This window comes from Ambystoma mexicanum, chromosome 2q (assembly GCF_040938575.1).
Source record: "Ambystoma mexicanum isolate Mex_15411 chromosome 2q, UKY_AmexF1_1, whole genome shotgun sequence".
NCBI classification, from domain to species: domain Eukaryota; kingdom Metazoa; phylum Chordata; class Amphibia; order Caudata; family Ambystomatidae; genus Ambystoma; species Ambystoma mexicanum.
The window spans coordinates 1484621685-1484642255 of NC_090924.1; positions in this window are offsets into that span (position 1 = coordinate 1484621685).

The following is a 20571-nucleotide window of genomic DNA, read 5'->3' on the forward strand; positions in this document are numbered from 1 at the left end:
GGCTCTCTATCTGTCCCACCAGCAGCACAGCATCCCTCCTTTCAGTAGGCTCTCTATCTGTCCCACTAGCAGCACAGTGTCCCTCGTTTCAGTAGGTTCTCTATCTGTCCCACCAGCAGCACAGCACCCCTCCTTTAAGTAGGCTTTCTGTCACTTCAGCAGCACAGAGACCCTCCTTTCAGTAGGCTCTCTATCTGTCAAACCAGCAGCACAGCGTCCCTCTCTTCAGTAGGCTCTCAATCTGCCCCACGAGCAGCACAGTGTCCCTCGTTTCAGTAGGCTCTCTATCTGTCCCACCAGCAGCCCAGCACCCCTCCTTTCAGTAGGCTTTCTGTCTATCAGCAGCACAGCATCACCAGCAGCACAGCGTCTCTCCTTTCAGTAGGCTCTCTATCTGTCCTACCAGCAGCACAGCAGCACTCCTTTCAGTAGGCTCTCTATCTGTACCACCAGCAGCACAGTGTCCCTCCTTTCAGTAGGCTCTCTTTCTGTCCCACCAGCAGCACAGCGCCCCTGCTTTCAGTAGGCTCTCTATCTCTTCCACCAGCAACACAGCGTGCCTCCTTTCAGTAGGCTCTCTCTCTGTCCCACCATCAGCACAGCGTCCCTCCTTTCCGTAGGCTCTCTACCTGTCATATCAGCAGCACACTGTACCTCCTTTCAGTAGGCTCTCTATCTGTCACACCAGCAGAACAGCGTCCCTCCTTTCAGTAAGCTCTCTATCTGACACACCCGCAGCACAGTGTCCCTCCTTTCAGTAGGCTCTCTATCTCTCCCATCACCAGCACAGCCTCCCTCCTTTCAGTAGGCTCTCTATCTGTCACACCGGCAGGGCAGTGTCCGTCCTTTCAGTAGGCTCTATTTCCGTCCCAGGAGCAGCACTGCGCCCCTCCTTTCAGTAGTCACTCTATCTGTCCCACCATCAGCACAGCATCCCCCCTTTCAGTAGGCTCTCTATCTGACCCAGCAGCAGAGCGTCCCTCCTTTCAGTAGTCTCTCTATCCGTTGAACCAGCAGTACCTTGTCCCTCCTCTCAGTAGGCTCTCTATCCGTCACATCAGCAGCACAGCGTCCCTCCTTTCAGTAGGCCCTCTATCTGTCCCACTAGCAGCACAGTTTCCCTCGTTTCAGTAGGCTCTCTATCTGTCCCACCAGCAGCACAGCACCCCTCCTTTCAGTAGGCTTTCTGTCACATCAGCAGCACAGCATCACCAGCAGCACAGTGTCTCTCCTTTCAGTAGGCTCTCTATCTGTCCCACCAGAAGTGCTCTGTCCACCAAGCAGCACATATTCCCTCCTTTCAGTAGCCTCTCTATCTGTCCGACCAGCAGCACAGCGTCAGCCCTTTCAATAGGCCCTCTATCTTTCCCGCCAGCAGCACAGTGCCTCTCCTTTCAGTAGGCTCTCTATCTGTCACATCAGCAGCACAGCGCCCCCCCTTTCAGTAGGCTCTCTATCTGTCCCAGCAGCAGCACAGTATCTCTCCTTTCTGTAGGCTCTCTCTGTCCTACCAGCAGCACAGCGCCCCTGCATTCAGTAGGCTCTCTATTTGTCCCACCATCAGCATAGCAGCCCTCCTCTCAGTAGGCTCTCTATCTCTCCCATCACCAGCACAGCATCCCTCCTTTCCATAGGCTCTCTATCTGTCCCACCAACGGCACAGCGTCCCTCCTTTCAGTAGGCTCTCTATCTGTCCCACCAGCAGCACAGTGTCCCTCCTTTCAGTAGGCTCTCTATCTGTCCCACCAGCAGCACAGCGTGCCTCCTTTCAGTAGGCTCTCTATCTGTCCCACCATCTGCACAGCTTCCCTCCTTTCCATAGGCTCTCTACCTGTCACATCAGCAGCACACTGTACCTCCTTTTGGTAGGCTCTCTATCTGTCACATCACTGCACAGCACCCCTCCTTTCAGTAGGCTCTCTATCTCTCACATCACCAGCACAGCGTCCCTCCTTTCAGTAGGCTCTCTATCTGTCACAACAGCAGCACAGTATCCCTCCTTTCAGTAGGTTCTCTATCTCTCTCATTAGCAGCAAAGCGTCCCTCCTTTCAGTAGGTTCTCTATCTGTCACATCAGCACACAACGTCCCTCCTTTCAATAGGCTCTCTCTCCGTCCCACCAGCAGCACAGTGTCCCTCCTTTCAGTAGTCTCTCTCTCTGTTCCACCAGCAGCACAGCGTCCCTCCTTTCAGTCGGCTCTCGATCTGACCCACCAGCAGCACAGCATCCCTCCCTTCAGTAGGCTCTGTATTTGTCTCATAAGCAGCACAGCGTCCCTCCTTTCAGTAGGCCCTCTATCTGTCACATCAGCAGCACAGTGTCCCTCCTTTCAGTAGTCTCTCTATCCGTCACACCAGCAGCACAGCGTCCTTCCTTTCAGTCGGCTCTCTATCTGTCCCACTAGCAGCACAGCATCCCTCCCTTCAGTAGGCTCTGTATTTGTCACATCAGCAGCACAGTGTCCCTCCTTTCAGTAGGTTCTCTATCTGTCACACCATTAGCACAGCATCCCTCCTTTCCATAGGCTCTCTATCTGACCCATCAGCAGCACAGTGTCCCTCTTTTCACTAGGTTCTCTATCTCTCCCATCAGCAGCACTGTGTCCTTCCTTTCTGTAGGCTCTCAATCTCTCCCATCAGCAGCACAGTGCCCCTCCTTTCAGTAGGTTATCTATCTGTTCCACCAGCAGCACAGCATCCCCCCTTTCAATAGGCTCGCTATCTGTCCCACCAGCAGAACAGCGTCTCTCCTTTAAGTAGGCTCTCTATCTGTCACATCAGCAGCACAGTGTCCATCCTTTCAGTAGGCTCTCTATCTGTCTCACCAGCAGCACAGCGCCCCTGCTTTCAGTAGGCTCTCTATGTGTCCTACCATCAGCACAGTGTGCCTCCTTTCAGTAGGCTCTCTAGCTGTCCCACCATCAGCACAGCATCCCCCCTTTCAGTAGGTTCTCTATCCCTCCCATCAGCAGCAAAGCGTCCCTCCTTTCAGTAGGCCCTCTATCTGTCACATCAGCAGCACAGTGTCCCTCCTTTCAGTAGTCTCTCTATCAGTCACACCAGCAGCACTGCGTCCCTCCTTTCAGTAGGCTCCTGTCACACCAGCAGCACAGTGTCCCTACTTTCAATAGACTTTCCATCTGTCATATCAGCAGCACTGCGTCCCTCCTTTCAGTAGGCTCTCTATCTGTCCAACCAGCAGCACAGCGTCCCTCTTTTCAGTAGGCTCTCTATCTGTCCTACCAGCAGCACAGCGCCCCTGCTTTCAGTGGGCTCTCTATCTGTTCCAGCAGCAGCCCTGCGTCCCTCCTTTCAGTAGGCTGTCGATCTGTCACACCGGCAGTGCAGCCTCCCTCCTTTCAGTAGGCTCTTTATCTGTCCCAGCAGCAGCACTAAGCCCCTCCTTTCAGTGGGCTCTCTATCTGTCACATCAGCAGCACAGTGTCCCTCCTTTCAGTAGGCTCTCTATCTCTCCCATCACCAGCACAGCGTCCCTCCTTTCTGTGGGCTCTCTATCTGTCACATCAGCAGCACAGTGTTCCTCCTTTCAGTAGGTTCTCTATCCCTCCCATCAGCAGCACAGCGTTCCTCCTTTCAGTAGGTTCTCTATCTGTCACATCAGCAGCACAGTGTCACTCCTTTCAGTAGGCTCTCTATCTGTCCCACCAGCAACAGAGCTTCCCTCCTTTCAACAGGTGCTCTATCCATCCCACCAGAAGCACAGTGTCCCTCTTTTCAGTAGTCTCTCTATCGTCGCACCAGCAGCACAGCGTCCATCCTTTCAGTCGGCTATCTATCTGTTCCATCAGCAGCACAGCGTCCCTCCTTTCAGTCGGCTCTCTGTCTGTCACACCAGCAGCACATAATCCCTCCCTTCAGTAGGTTCTCTATCTGTCCCAACAGCAGCACAGTATCCCTCCCTTCAGTAGGCTCCCTATCTGTCCCAACAGCAGCACAGCATCCGTCATTTCAGTAGGCTATCTCTCCCATCACCAGCACAGCATCCCTCCTTTCCGTAGGCTCTATGTCTGTCCCACCAGCAGCACAGCATCCCCCCTTTCAGAAGGCTCTCTATCTGTCCCACCAGCAGCACAGCTTCCCTCCTTTCAGTAGGCTCTCTATCTGTCCCACCAGCAGCACAGTGTCCCTCCTTTCAGTATGCTCTCTATCTGTCCCACCAGCAGCACAGCGCCCCTGCTTTCAGTAGGCTCTCCATCTGTCACACCAGCAACACAGCGTGCCTCCTTCCAGTTGGCTCTCTATCTGTCCCATCATCAGCACCCCTTTCCGTAGGCTCTCTATCAGTCCCACCATCAGCACAGTATCCCCCCTTTCAGTAGGCTCTCTATCTGACCCAGCAGAAGAGTGTCCCTCCTTTCAATAGGCTCTCTATCTGTCACAGCAGCAGCACAGTGTCCCTCCTTTAAGCAGGTTCTCTATCTCTCCCATCAGCAGCACAGCGTGCCTCCTTTCAGTAGGCTCTCTATCTGTCCCACCAGCAGCACAGCATCCCTCATTTCCGTCGGCTCTCTATATGTTCCACCAGCAGCACAGTGTCCCTCCTTTCAGTAGGCTCTCTATCTGTCCCACCAGCAGCACAGCAGCCCTCCTTTCCGTCGGCTCCCTATCTGTTCCACCAGCAGCACAGTGTCCCTCCTTTCAGTAGGCTCTCTATCTGTCCCACCAGCAGCACAGCAACCCTCCTTTCATTAGGTTCTCTATCTGTCCCACTAGCAGCACAGCAACCCTCCTTTCAGTAGGTTATCTATCTGTCCCGCCAGCAGCACAGCATCCCTCCTTTCAGTAGGCTCTCTATCTATCCCACCAGCAGCACAGCGTCCCTCCTTTCAGTAGGCTCTCTCTGTCCTACCAGCAGCACAGCGCCCCTGCATTCAGTAGGCTCTCTATTTGTCCCACCATCAGCATAGCAGCCCTCCTCTCAGTAGGCTCTCTATCTCTCCCATCACCAGCACAACATCCCTCCTTTCCATAGGCTTTCTATCTGTCCCACCAGCAGCACAGCGTCCCTCCTTTCAGTAGGCTCTCTATCTGCCCCACCAGCAGCAGAGCGTCCCACCTTTCAGTAGGCTCTATATCTGTCACACCAGCAGAAAAGCGTCTCTCCTTTCAGTAGGCTCTCTATCTGTCCCACCAGCAGCACAGCCTCCCTCCTTTCAGTAGGCTCTCTATCTGTCACGCCAGCAGCACAGAGTCCCTCCTTTCAGTAGGCTTTCTATCTGTCCCACCAGCAGCACAGCAACCCTCCTTTCAGTAGGCTCTCTATCTGTCCCACCAGCAGCACAGCAACCCTCCTTTCAGTAGGCTCTCTATCTGTCCCACCAGCAGCACAGCAACCCTCCTTTCAGTAGGCTCTCTATATATCCCACCAGCAGCACAGCAACCCTCCTTTCAGTAGGCCCTCTATCTGTTCCAGCAGCAGCACTGCGTCCCTCCTATAAATAGGCTCTCTATCTGTTCCACCAGCAGCACAGTGTCCCTCCTTTCAGTAGGCTCTCTATCTGTCCCACCAGCAGCACAGTGTCCCTCCTTTCAGTAGGCTCTCTATCTTTCCCACCAGCAGCACAATGTCCCTCCTTTCAGTAGGCTCTCTATCTGTCCCACAAGCAGCAAAGAGACCTTCCTTTCAGTAAGCTCTCTATCTGTTCCACCAGCAGCACAGTGTCCCTCCTTTCAGTAGGCTCTCTATCTGTCCCACCAGCAGCACAGTGTCCCTCCTTTCATTAGGCTCTCTATCTGTCCAACCAGCAGCACAGTGTCCCTCCTTTCAGTAGGCTCTCTATCTCTCCCACCAGCAGTACAGTGTCCCTCCTTTCAGTAGGCTCTCTATCTGTCCCACCAGCAGCACAGTGTCCCTCCTTTCAGTAAGCTCTCTATCTGTCCCACCAGCAGCACAGTGTCCCTCCTTTCAGTAGGCTCTCTATCTGTCCCACCAGCAGCACAGTGTCCCTCCTATCAGTAGGCTCTCTATCTGTCCCACCAGCAGCACAGTGTCCCTCCTTTCATTAGGCTCTCTATCTGTCCAACCAGCAGCACAGTGTCCCTCCTTTCAGTAGGCTCTCTATCTCTCCCACCAGCAGCACAATGTCCCTCCTTTCAGTAGGCTCTCTATCTGTCCCACCAGCAGCACAGCAGCCCTCCTTTCAGTAGGCTCTCTATCTGTCCCACCAGCAGCACAGTGTCCCTCCTTTCAGTAGGCTCTCTTTCTGTCCCACCAGCAACACAGCGCCCCTGCTTTCAGTAGGCTCTCTACCTGTCACATCAGCAGCACAGTGTCCATCCTTTCAGTAGGCTCTCTATCTGTCTCACCAGCAGCACAGCGCCCCTGCTTTCAGTAGGCTCTCTATGTGTCCTACCATCAGCACAGTGTGCCTCCTTTCAGTAGGCTCTCTAGCTGTCCCACCATCAGCACAGCATCCCCCCTTTCAGTAGGTTCTCTATCCCTCCCATCAGCAGCAAAGCGTCCCTCCTTTCAGTAGGCCCTCTATCTGTCACATCAGCAGCACAGTGTCCCTCCTTTCAGTAGTCTCTCTATCAGTCACACCAGCAGCACTGCGTCCCTCCTTTCAGTAGGCTCCTGTCACACCAGCAGCACAGTGTCCCTACTTTCAATAGACTTTCCATCTGTCATATCAGCAGCACTGCGTCCCTCCTTTCAGTAGGCTCTCTATCTGTCCAACCAGCAGCACAGCGTCCCTCTTTTCAGTAGGCTCTCTATCTGTCCTACCAGCAGCACAGCGCCCCTGCTTTCAGTGGGCTCTCTATCTGTTCCAGCAGCAGCCCTGCGTCCCTCCTTTCAGTAGGCTGTCGATCTGTCACACCGGCAGTGCAGCCTCCCTCCTTTCAGTAGGCTCTTTATCTGTCCCAGCAGCAGCACTAAGCCCCTCCTTTCAGTGGGCTCTCTATCTGTCACATCAGCAGCACAGTGTCCCTCCTTTCAGTAGGCTCTCTATCTCTCCCATCACCAGCACAGCGTCCCTCCTTTCTGTGGGCTCTCTATCTGTCACATCAGCAGCACAGTGTTCCTCCTTTCAGTAGGTTCTCTATCCCTCCCATCAGCAGCACAGCGTTCCTCCTTTCAGTAGGTTCTCTATCTGTCACATCAGCAGCACAGTGTCACTCCTTTCAGTAGGCTCTCTATCTGTCCCACCAGCAACAGAGCTTCCCTCCTTTCAACAGGTGCTCTATCCATCCCACCAGAAGCACAGTGTCCCTCTTTTCAGTAGTCTCTCTATCGTCGCACCAGCAGCACAGCGTCCATCCTTTCAGTCGGCTATCTATCTGTTCCATCAGCAGCACAGCGTCCCTCCTTTCAGTCGGCTCTCTGTCTGTCACACCAGCAGCACATAATCCCTCCCTTCAGTAGGTTCTCTATCTGTCCCAACAGCAGCACAGTATCCCTCCCTTCAGTAGGCTCCCTATCTGTCCCAACAGCAGCACAGCATCCGTCATTTCAGTAGGCTATCTCTCCCATCACCAGCACAGCATCCCTCCTTTCCGTAGGCTCTATGTCTGTCCCACCAGCAGCACAGCATCCCCCCTTTCAGAAGGCTCTCTATCTGTCCCACCAGCAGCACAGCTTCCCTCCTTTCAGTAGGCTCTCTATCTGTCCCACCAGCAGCACAGTGTCCCTCCTTTCAGTATGCTCTCTATCTGTCCCACCAGCAGCACAGCGCCCCTGCTTTCAGTAGGCTCTCCATCTGTCACACCAGCAACACAGCGTGCCTCCTTCCAGTTGGCTCTCTATCTGTCCCATCATCAGCACCCCTTTCCGTAGGCTCTCTATCAGTCCCACCATCAGCACAGTATCCCCCCTTTCAGTAGGCTCTCTATCTGACCCAGCAGAAGAGTGTCCCTCCTTTCAATAGGCTCTCTATCTGTCACAGCAGCAGCACAGTGTCCCTCCTTTAAGCAGGTTCTCTATCTCTCCCATCAGCAGCACAGCGTGCCTCCTTTCAGTAGGCTCTCTATCTGTCCCACCAGCAGCACAGCATCCCTCATTTCCGTCGGCTCTCTATATGTTCCACCAGCAGCACAGTGTCCCTCCTTTCAGTAGGCTCTCTATCTGTCCCACCAGCAGCACAGCAGCCCTCCTTTCCGTCGGCTCCCTATCTGTTCCACCAGCAGCACAGTGTCCCTCCTTTCAGTAGGCTCTCTATCTGTCCCACCAGCAGCACAGCAACCCTCCTTTCATTAGGTTCTCTATCTGTCCCACTAGCAGCACAGCAACCCTCCTTTCAGTAGGTTATCTATCTGTCCCGCCAGCAGCACAGCATCCCTCCTTTCAGTAGGCTCTCTATCTATCCCACCAGCAGCACAGCGTCCCTCCTTTCAGTAGGCTCTCTCTGTCCTACCAGCAGCACAGCGCCCCTGCATTCAGTAGGCTCTCTATTTGTCCCACCATCAGCATAGCAGCCCTCCTCTCAGTAGGCTCTCTATCTCTCCCATCACCAGCACAACATCCCTCCTTTCCATAGGCTTTCTATCTGTCCCACCAGCAGCACAGCGTCCCTCCTTTCAGTAGGCTCTCTATCTGCCCCACCAGCAGCAGAGCGTCCCACCTTTCAGTAGGCTCTATATCTGTCACACCAGCAGAAAAGCGTCTCTCCTTTCAGTAGGCTCTCTATCTGTCCCACCAGCAGCACAGCCTCCCTCCTTTCAGTAGGCTCTCTATCTGTCACGCCAGCAGCACAGAGTCCCTCCTTTCAGTAGGCTTTCTATCTGTCCCACCAGCAGCACAGCAACCCTCCTTTCAGTAGGCTCTCTATCTGTCCCACCAGCAGCACAGCAACCCTCCTTTCAGTAGGCTCTCTATCTGTCCCACCAGCAGCACAGCAACCCTCCTTTCAGTAGGCTCTCTATATATCCCACCAGCAGCACAGCAACCCTCCTTTCAGTAGGCCCTCTATCTGTTCCAGCAGCAGCACTGCGTCCCTCCTATAAATAGGCTCTCTATCTGTTCCACCAGCAGCACAGTGTCCCTCCTTTCAGTAGGCTCTCTATCTGTCCCACCAGCAGCACAGTGTCCCTCCTTTCAGTAGGCTCTCTATCTTTCCCACCAGCAGCACAATGTCCCTCCTTTCAGTAGGCTCTCTATCTGTCCCACAAGCAGCAAAGAGACCTTCCTTTCAGTAAGCTCTCTATCTGTTCCACCAGCAGCACAGTGTCCCTCCTTTCAGTAGGCTCTCTATCTGTCCCACCAGCAGCACAGTGTCCCTCCTTTCATTAGGCTCTCTATCTGTCCAACCAGCAGCACAGTGTCCCTCCTTTCAGTAGGCTCTCTATCTCTCCCACCAGCAGCACAGTGTCCCTCCTTTCAGTAGGCTCTCTATCTGTCCCACCAGCAGCACAGTGTCCCTCCTTTCAGTAAGCTCTCTATCTGTCCCACCAGCAGCACAGTGTCCCTCCTTTCAGTAGGCTCTCTATCTGTCCCACCAGCAGCACAGTGTCCCTCCTATCAGTAGGCTCTCTATCTGTCCCACCAGCAGCACAGTGTCCCTCCTTTCATTAGGCTCTCTATCTGTCCAACCAGCAGCACAGTGTCCCTCCTTTCAGTAGGCTCTCTATCTCTCCCACCAGCAGCACAATGTCCCTCCTTTCAGTAGGCTCTCTATCTGTCCCACCAGCAGCACAGCAGCCCTCCTTTCAGTAGGCTCTCTATCTGTCCCACCAGCAGCACAGTGTCCCTCCTTTCAGTAGGCTCTCTTTCTGTCCCACCAGCAACACAGCGCCCCTGCTTTCAGTAGGCTCTCTACCTGTCATATCAGCAGCACACTGTACCTCCTTTCAGTAGGCTCTCTATCTGTCACACCAGCAGAACAGCGTCCCTCCTTTCAGTAAGCTCTCTATCTGACACACCCGCAGCACACTGTACCTCCTTTCAGTAGGCTCTCTATCTGTCACACCAGCAGAACAGCGTCCCTCCTTTCAGTAAGCTCTCTATCTGACACACCCGCAGCACAGTGTCCCTCCATTCAGTAGGCTCTCTATCTCTCCCATCACCAGCACAGCCTCCCTCCTTTCAGTAGGCTCTCTATCTGTCACACCGGCAGGGCAGCGTCCGTCCTTTCAGTAGGCTCTAGTTCTGTCCCAGCAGCAGCACTGCGCCCCTCCTTTCAGTAGTCACTCTATCTGTCCCACCATCAGCAGGGCATCCCCCCTTTCAGTAGGCTCTCTATCTGACCCAGCAGCAGAGCGTCCCTCCTTTCAGTAATCTCTCTATCCGTTGAACCAACAGTACCTTGTCCCTCCTCTCAGTAGGCTCTCTATCCGTCACATCAGCAGCACAGCGTCCCTCCTTTCGGTAGGCCCTCTATCTGTCCCACTAGCAGCACAGTTTCCCTCGTTTCAGTAGGCTCTCTATCTGTCCCACCAGCAGCACAGCACCCGCCTTTCAGTAGGCTTTCTGTCACATCAGCAGCACAGCATCACCAGCAGCGCAGTGTCTCTCCTTTCAGTAGGCTCTCTATCTGTCCCACCAGCAGTGCTCTGTCCACCAAGCAGCACATATTCCCTCCTTTCAGTAGCCTCTCTATCTGTCCGACCAGCAGCACAGCGTCAGCCCTTTCAATAGGCCCTCTATCTTTCCCGCCAGCAGCACAGTGCCTCTCCTTTCAGTAAGCTCTCTATCTGTCCCACCAGCAGTGCTCTGTCCACCAAGCAGCGCAGATTTCCTCCTTTCAGTAGGCCCTCTATCTGTCCCACCAGCAGCACAGCATCCCCCCTTTCAGTAGGCCCTCTATCTGTCCCGCCAGCAGCACAGTGCCTCTCCTTTCAGTAGGCTCTCTATCTGTCACATCAGCAGCACAGCGCCCCCCCTTTCAGTAGGCTCTCTATCTGTCCCACCAGCAGCACAGTATCTCTCCTTTCTGTAGACTCTCTCTGTCCTACCAGCAGCACAGCGCCCCTGCATTCAGTAGGCTCTCTATTTGTCCCACCATCAGCATAGCAGCCCTCCTCTCAGTAGGCTCTCTATCCGTCCCACCAGCAGCACAGCATCCCTCCTTTCAGTAGGCTCTCTATCTGTCCCACCAGCAGCACAGTGGCCCTCCTTTCAGTAGAATCTCTATCTGTCCCACCAGCAGCACAGCGTGCCTCCTTTCAGTAGGCTCTCTATCTGTCCCACCATCTGCACAGCTTCCCTCCTTTCCATAGGCTCTCTACCTGTCACATCAGCAGCACACTGTTCCTCCTTTTTGTAGGCTCTCTATCTGTCACATCACCGCACAGCATCCCTCCTTTCAGTAGGCTCTCTATCTGTCACATCACCAGCACAGCGTCCCTCCTTTCAGTAGGCTCTCTATCTGTCACAACAGCAGCACAGTATCCCTCCTTTCAGTAGGTTCTCTATCCCTCTCATTAGCAGCAAAGCGTCCCTCCTTTCAGTAGGTTCTCTATCTGTCACATCAGCACACAGCGTCCCTCCTTTCAATAGGCTCTCTCTCCGTCCCACCAGCAGCACCGTGTCCCTCCTTTCAGTAGTCTCTCTCTCTGTTCCACCAGCAGCACAGCGTCCCTCCTTTCAGTCGGCTCTCGATCTGACCCACCAGCAGCACAGCATCCCTCCCTTCAGTAGGCTCTGTATTTATCACATCAGCAGCACAGCGTCCCTCCTTTCAGTAGGCCTTCTATCTGTCACATCAGCAGCACAGTGTCCCTCCTTTCAGTAGTCTCTCTATCCGTCACACCAGCAGCACAGCGTCCTTCCTTTCAGTCGGCTCTCTATCTGTCCCACTAGCAGCACAGCATCCCTCCCTTCAGTAGGCTCTGTATTTGTCACATCAGCAGCACAGTGTCCCTCCTTTCAGTAGACTCTCTATCTGTCACACAAGCAGCACAGCGTCCCTCCTTTCAGTAGGCTCTCTATCTGTCACACCATTAGCACAGCATCCCTCCTTTCCATAGGCTCTCTATCTGACCCATCAGCAGCACAGTGTCCCTCCTTTCACTAGGTTCTCTATCTCTCCCATCAGCAGCACTGTGTCCTTCCTTTCAGTAGGCTCTCTATCTCTCCCATCAGCAGCACAGTGTCCCTCCTTTCAGTAGGTTCTCTATCTGTTCCACCAGCAGCACAGCATCCCCCCTTTCAATAGGCTCGCTATCTGTCCCACCAGCAGAACAGTGTCTCTCCTTTAAGTAGGCTCTCTATCTGTCACATCAGCAGCACAGTGTCCCTCCTTTCAATAGGCTCTCTATCTGTCTCACCAGCAGCACAGCGCCCCTGCTTTCAGTAGGCTCTCTATGTGTCCTACCATCAGCACAGTGTGCCTCCTTTCAGTAGGCTCTCTATCTGTCCCACCATCAGCACAGCATCCCTCCTTTCAGTAGGTTCTCTATCCCTCCCATCAGCAGCAAAGCGTCCCTCCTTTCAGTAGGCCCTCTATCTGTCACATCAGCAGCACAGTGTCCCTCCTTTCAGTAGTCTCGCTATCAGTCACACCAGCAGCACTGCGTCCCTCCTTTCAGTAGGCTCTCTGTCACACCAGCAGCACAGTGTCCCTACTTTCAATAGACTTTCCATCTGTCATATCAGCAGCATTGCGTCCCTCCTTTCAGTAGGCTCTCTATCTGTTCAACCAGCAGCACAGCGTCCCTCTTTTCAGTAGGCTCTCTATCTGTCCTACCAGCAGCACAGCGCCCCTGCTTTCAGTGGGCTCTCTATCTGTGCCAGCAGCAGCCCTGCGTCCCTCCTTTCAGTAGGCTGTCGATCTGTCACACCGGCAGTGCAGCCTCCCTCCTTTCAGTAGGCTCTTTATCTGTCCCAGCAGCAGCACTAAGCCCCTCCTTTCAGTAGGCTCTCTATCTGCCACATCAGCAGCACAGTGTCCCTCCTTTCAGTAGGCTCTCTATCTCTCCCATCACCAGCACAGCGTCCCTCCTTTCAGTGGGCTCTCTATCTGTCACATCAGCAGCACAGTGTTCCTCCTTTCAGTAGGTTCTCTATCCCTCCCATCAGCAGCACAGCGTTCCTCCTTTCAGTAGGTTCTCTATCTGTCACATCAGCAGCACAGTGTCACTCCTTTCAGTAGGCTCTCTATCTGTCCCACCAGCAACAGAGCTTCCCTCCTTTCAACAGGTGCTCTATCCATCCCACCAGAAGCACAGTGTCCCTCTTTTCAGTAGTCTCTCTATCGTCGCACCAGCAGCACAGCGTCCATCCTTTCAATCGGCTATCTATCTGTTCCATCAGCAGCACAGCGTCCCTCCTTTCAGTCGGCTCTCTGTCTGTCACACCAGCAGCACAGAATCCCTCCCTTCAGTAGGTTCTCTATCTGTCCCAACAGCAGCACAGTATCCCTCCCTTCAGTAGGCTCCCTATCTGTCCCAACAGCAGCACAGCATCCGTCATTTCAGTAGGCTATCTCTCCCATCACCAGCACAGCATCCCTCCTTTCCGTAGGCTCTATGTCTGTCCCACCAGCAGCACAGCATCCCCCCTTTCAGTAGGCTCTCTATCTGTCCAACCAGCAGCACAGTGTCCCTCCTTTCAGTATGCTCTCTATCTGTCCCACCAGCAGCACAGCGCCCCTGCTTTCAGTAGGCTCTCCATCTGTCCCACCAGCAACACAGCGTGCCTCCTTCCAGTAGGCTCTCTATCTGTCCCATCTTCAGCACCCCTTTCCGTAGGCTCTCTATCTGTCCCACCATCAGCACAGTATCCCCCCTTTCAGTAGACTCTCTATCTGACCCAGCAGAAGAGCGTCCCTCCTTTCAATAGGCTCTCTATCTGTCACAGCAGCAGCACAGTGTCCCTCCTTTAAGCAGGTTCTCTATCTCTCCCATCAGCAGCACAGCGTGCCTCCTTTCAGTAGGCTCTCTATCTGTCCCACCAGCAGCACAGCATCCCTCATTTCCGTCGGCTCTCTATCTGTTCCACCAGCAGCACAGTGTCCCTCCTTTCAGTAGGCTCTCTATCTGTCCCACCAGCAGCACAGCAGCCCTCCTTTCCGTCGGCTCCCTATCTGTTCCACCAGCAGCACAGTGTCCCTCCTTTCAGTAGGCTCTCTATCTGTCCCACCAGCAGCACAGCAACCCTCCTTTCATTAGGTTCTCTATCTGTCCCACTAGCAGCACAGCAACCCTCCTTTCAGTAGGTTCTCTATCTGTCCCGCCAGCAGCACAGCATCCCTCCTTTCAGTAGGCTCTCTATCTATCCCACCAGCAGCACAGCGTCCCTCCTTTCAGTAGGCTCTCTCTGTCCTACCAGCAGCACAGCGCCCCTGCATTCAGCAGGCTCTCTATTTGTCCCACCATCAGCATAGCAGCCCTCCTTTCATTAGGCTCTCTATCTGTCCAACCAGCAGCACAGTGTCCCTCCTTTCAGTAGGATCTCTATCTCTCCCACCAGCAGCACAGTGTCCCTCCTTTCAGTAGGCTCTCTATCTGTCCCACCAGCAGCACAGTGTCCCTCCTTTCAGTAAGCTCTCTATCTGTCCCACCAGCAGCACAGTGTCCCTCCTTTCAGTAGGCTCTCTATCTGTCCCACCAGCAGCACAGTGTCCCTCCTATCAGTAGGCTCTCTATCGGTCCCACCAGCAGCACAGTGTCCCTCCTTTCATAAGGCTCTCTATCTGTCCAACCAGCAGCACAGTGTCCCTCCTTTCAGTAGGCTCTCTATCTCTCCCACCAGCAGCACAATGTCCCTCCTTTCAGTAGGCTCTCTATCTGTCCCACCAGCAGCACAGCAGCCCTCCTTTCAGTAGGCTCCCTATCTGTCCCACCAGCAGCACAGTGTCCCTCCTTTCAGTAGGCTCTCTTTCTGTCCCACCAGCAGCACAGCGCCCCTGCTTTCAGTAGGCTCTCTATCTGTTCCACCAGCAACACAGCGTGCCTCCTTTCAGTATGCTCTCTATCTGTCCCACCATCAGCACAGCGTCCCTCCTTTCCGTAGGCTCTCTACCTGTCATATCAGCAGCACACTGTACCTCCTTTCAGTAGGCTCTCTATCTGTCACACCAGCAGAACAGCGTCCCTCCTTTCAGTAAGCTCTCTATCTGACACACCCGCAGCACAGTGTCCCTCCTTTCAGTAGGCTCTCTATCTCTCCCATCACCAGCACAGCCTCCCTCCTTTCAGTAGGCTCTCTATCTGTCACACCGGAAGGGCAGCGTCCGTCCTTTAAGTAGGCTCTATTTCTGTCCCAGCAGCAGCACTGCGCCCCTCCTTTCAGTAGTCACTCTATCTGTCCCACCATCAGCACAGCATCCCCCCTTTCAGTAGGCTCTCTATCTGACCCAGCAGCAGAGCGTCCCTCCTTTCAGTAATCTCTCTATCCGTTGAACCAGCAGTACCTTGTCCCTCCTCTCAGTAGGCTCTCTATCCGTCACATCAGCAGCACAGCGTCCCTCCTTTCGGTAGGCCCTCTATCTGTCCCACTAGCAGCACAGTTTCCCTCGTTTCAGTAGGCTCTCTATCTGTCCCACCAGCAGCACAGCACCCCTCCTTTCAGTAGGCTTTCTGTCACATCAGCAGCACAGCATCACCAGCAGCGCAGTGTCTCTTCTTTCAGTAGGCTCTCTAGCTGTCCCACCAGCAGTGCTCTGTCCACCAAGCAGCACATATTCCCTCCTTTCAGTAGCCTCTCTATCTGTCCGACCAGCAGCACAGCGTCAGCCCTTTCAATAGGCCCTCTATCTTTCCCGCCAGCAGCACAGTGCCTCTCCTTTCAGTAAGCTCTCTATCTGTCCCACCAGCAGTGCTCTGTCCACCAAGCAGTGCAGATTTCCTCCTTTCAGTAGGCCCTCTATCTGTCCCACCAGCAGCACAGCATCCCCCCTTTCAGTAGGCCCTCTATCTGTCCCGCCAGCAGCACAGTGCCTCTCCTTTCAGTAGGCTCTCTATCTGTCACATCAGCAACACAGCGCCCCCCCTTTCAGTAGGCTCTCTATCTGTCCCACCAGCAGCACAGTATCTCTCCTTTCTGTAGACTCTCTCTGTCCTACCAGCAGCACAGCACCCCTGCATTCAGTAGGCTCTCTATTTGTCCCACCATCAGCATAGCAGCCCTCCTCTCAGTAGGCTCTCTATCTCCCCCATCACCAGCACAGCATCCCTCCTTTCCATAGGCTCTCTATCTGTCCCACCAACAGCACAGCGTCCCTCCTTTCAGTAGGCTCTCTATCCGTCCCACCAGCAGCACAGCATCCCTCCTTTCAGTAGGCTCTCTATCTGTCCCACCAGCAGCACAGTGGCCCTCCTTTCAGTAGGCTCTCTATCTGTCCCACCAGCAGCACAGCGTGCCTCCTTTCAGTAGGCTCTCTATCTGTCCCACCATCTGCAAAGCTTCCCTCCTTTCCATAGGCTCTCTACCTGTCACATCAGCAGCACACTGTACCTCCTTTTGGTAGGCTCTCTATCTGTCACATCACCGCACAGCATCCCTCCTTTCAGTAGGCTCTCTATCTGTCCCACCATCAGCACAGCGTACCTCCTTTCTGTAGGCTCTCTACCTGTCACATCAGCAGCACACTGTACCTCCTTTCCGTAGGCTCTCTATCTGTCCCACCATCAGCATAGCGTCCCTCCTTGCTGTAGGCTCTCTACCTGTCACATCAGCAGCACACTGTACCTCCTTCCATTAGGCTCTCTATCTGTCACACCAGCAGCACAGTGTCCCTCCTTTCAGTAGGCTCAATATCTGTCCCACCAGCAGCACAGTGCCCCTGCTTTCAGTAGGCCCTCTATCTGTCCCACCAGCAGCACAGCGTCCCTCCTTTCAGTAGGCTCTCTATCTGTCCCACCAGCAGCACAGCGTCCCTCCTTTCAGTAGGCTCTCTATCTGTCCCATCAGCAGCACATAGACCCTCCTTTCAGTAGGCTCTCTATCTGTTCCACCAGCAGCACAGCGTCCCTCCTTTCAGTAGGCTCTCTATCTGTCCCACCAGCAGCACTGTGTCCCTCCTTTCAGTAGGCTCTCTATCTGTCCCACCAGCAGCACAGTGTCCCTCCTTTCAGTAGGCTCTCTATCTGTCCCACCAGCAGCACAGCATCCCTCGTTTCAGTAGGGTCTCTATCTATCCCACCAGCAGCACAGCGTCCCTCCTTTCAGTAGGCTCTCTATCTGTCCCACCAGCAGCACTGTGTCCCTCCTTTCAGTAGGCTCTCTATCTGTCCCACCAGCAGCACAGTGTCCCTCCTTTCAGTAGGCTCTCTATCTGTCCCACCAGCAGCACAGCATCCCTCCTTTCAGTAGGGTCTCTATCTATCCCACCAGCAGAACAGCGTCTCTCCTTTAAGTAGGCTCTCTATCTGTCACATCAGCAGCACAGTGTCCCTCCTTTCAGTAGGCTCTCTATCTGTCTCACCAGCAGCACAGCGCCCCTGCTTTCAGTAGGCTCTCTATGTGTCCTACCATCAGCACAGTGTGCCTCCTTTCAGTAGGCTCTCTATCTGTCCCACCATCAGCACAGCATCCCTCCTTTCAGTAGGTTCTCTATCCCTCCCATCAGCAGCAAAGCGTCCCTCCTTTCAGTAGGCCCTCTATCTGTCACATCAGCAGCACAGTGTCCCTCCTTTCAGTAGTCTCGCTATCAGTCACACCAGCAGCACTGCGTCCCTCCTTTCAGTAGGCTCTCTGTCACACCAGCAGCACAGTGTCCCTACTTTCAATAGACTTTCCATCTGTCATATCAGCAGCACTGCGTCCCTCCTTTCAGTAGGCTCTCTATCTGTCCAACCAGCAGCACAGCGTCCCTCTTTTCAGTAGGCTCTCTATCTGTCCTACCAGCAGCACAGCGCCCCTGCTTTCAGTGGGCTCTCTATCTGTGCCAGCAGCAGCCCTGCGTCCCTCCTTTCAGTAGGCTGTCGATCTGTCACACCGGCAGTGCAGCCTCCCTCCTTTCAGTAGGCTCTTTATCTGTCCCAGCAGCAGCACTAAGCCCCTCCTTTCAGTAGGCTCTCTATCTGCCACATCAGCAGCACAGTGTCCCTCCTTTCAGTAGGCTCTCTATCTCTCCCATCACCAGCACAGCGTCCCTCCTTTCAGTGGGCTCTCTATCTGTCACATCAGCAGCACAGTGTTCCTCCTTTCAGTAGGTTCTCTATCCCTCCCATCAGCAGCACAGCGTTCCTCCTTTCAGTAGGTTCTCTATCTGTTCCATCAGCAGCACAGTGTCACTCCTTTCAGTAGGCTCTCTATCTGTCCCACCAGCAACAGAGCATCCCTCCTTTCAACAGGTGCTCTATCCATCCCACCAGAAGCACAGTGTCCCTCCTTTCAGTAGTCTCTCTATCGTCTCACCAGCAGCACAGCGTCCATCCTTTCAGTCAGCTAACTATCTGTTCCATCAGCAGCACAGCGTCCCTCCTTTCAGTCGGCTCTCTGTCTGTCACACCAGCAGCACAGCATCCCTCCCTTCAGTAGGTTCTCTATCTGTCCCAACAGCAGCACAGTATCCCTCCCTTCAGTAGGCTCCCTATCTGTCCCAACAGCAGCACAGCATCTGTCCTTTCAGTAGGCTATCTCTCCCATCACCAGCACAGCATCCCTCCTTTCCGTAGGCTCTATATCTGTCCCACCAGCAGCACAGCATCCCCCTTTCAGTAGGCTCTCTATCTGTCCCACCAGCAGCACAGCTTCCCTCCTTTCAGTAGGCTCTCTACCTGTCCAACCTGCAGCACAATGTCCCTCCTTTCAGTATGCTCTCTATCTGTCCCACCAGCAGCACAGCGCCCCTGCTTTCAGTAGGCTCTCCATCTGTCCCACCAGCAACACAGCGTGCCTCCTTTCAGTAGGCTCTCTATCTGTCCCATTATCAGCACAGCGTCCCTCCTTTCCGGAGGCTTTCTAGCTGTCACATCAGCAGCACATTGTACCTCCTTTCAGTAGGCTCTCTATCTCTCCCATCACCAGCACAGCCTCCCTCCTTTCAGTAGGCTCTCTATCTGTCACACCGGCAGGGCAGCGTCCGTCCTTTCAGTAGGCTCTATTTCTGTCCCAGCAGCAGCACTGCGCCCCTCCTTTCAGTAGTCACTCTATCTGTCCCACCATCAGCACAGCATCCCCCCTTTCAGTAGGCTCTCTATCTGACCCATCAGCAGAGTGTCCCTCCTTTCAATAGGCTCTCTATCTGTCACAGCAGCAGCACAGTGTCCCTCCTTTAAGCAGGTTCTCTATCTCTCCCATCAGCAGCACAGCGTCCCTCCTTTCAATAGGCTCTCTATCTGTCACATCAGCAGCACAGCGTCTCTCCTATCAGTAGGCTCTCTATCTGTCCCACCAGCAACACAGCGTCCCTCCTTTCAGTAGGCTCTCTATCCGTCCCACCAGCAGCACAGTGTGCCTCCTTTCAGTAGGTTCTCTCTCTCTCCCACCAGCAGCACAGTGTCCCTCCTTTCAGTAGGCTCAATATCTGTCCCACCAGCAGCACAGCACCCCTGCTTTAAGTAGCCTCTCTATCTGTCCCACCAGCAGCACAGCGTGCCTCCTTTCAGTAGGCTCTCTATCTGTCCCACCAGCAGCACAGCATCCCTCATTTCCGTCGGCTCTCTATCCGTTCCACCAGCAGCACAGTGTCCCTCCTTTCAGTAGGCTCTCTATCTGTCCCATCACCAGCACAGCGTCCCTCCTTTCAGTGGGCTCTCTATCTGTCACATCAGCAGCACAGTGTTCCTCCTTTCAGTAGGTTCTCTATCCCTCCCATCAGCAGCACAGCGTTCCTCCTTTCAGTAGGTTCTCTATCTGTTCCATCAGCAGCACAGTGTCACTCCTTTCAGTAGGCTCTCTATCTGTCCCACCAGCAACAGAGCTTCCCTCCTTTCAACAGGTGCTCTATCCATCCCACCAGAAGCACAGTGTCCCTCCTTTCAGTAGTCTCTCTATCGTCGCACCAGCAGCACAGCGTCCATCCTTTCAGTCGGCTAACTATCTGTTCCATCAGCAGCACAGCGTCCCTCCTTTCAGTCGGCTCTCTGTCTGTCACACCAGCAGCACAGCATCCCTCCCTTCAGTAGGTTCTCTATCTGTCCCAACAGCAGCACAGTATCCCTCCCTTCAGTAGGCTCCCTATCTGTCCCAACAGCAGCACAGCATCCGTCCTTTCAGTAGGCTATCTCTCCCATCACCAGCACAGCATCCCTCCTTTCGGTAGGCTCTATATCTGTCCCACCAGCAGCACAACATCCCCCCTTTCTGTAGGCTCTCTATCTGTCCCACCAGCAGCACAGCTTCCCTCCTTTCAGTAGGCTCTCTATCTGTCCAACCTGCAGCACAATGTCCCTCCTTTCAGTATGCTCTCTATCTGTCCCACCAGCAGCACAGCGCCCCTGCTTTCAGTAGGCTCTCCATCAGTCCCACCAGCAACACAGTGTGCCTCCTTTCAGTAGGCTCTCTATCTGTCCCATTATCAGCACAGCGTCCCTCCTTTCCATAGGCTCTCTAGCTGTCACATCAGCAGCACACTGTACCTCCTTTCAGTAGGCACTCTATCTCTCCCATCACCAGCACAGCCTCCCTCCTTTCAGTAGGCTCTCTATCTGTCACACCGGCAGGGCAGCGTCCGTCCTTTCAGTAGGCTCTATTTCTGTCCCAGCAGCAGCACTGCACCCCTCCTTTCA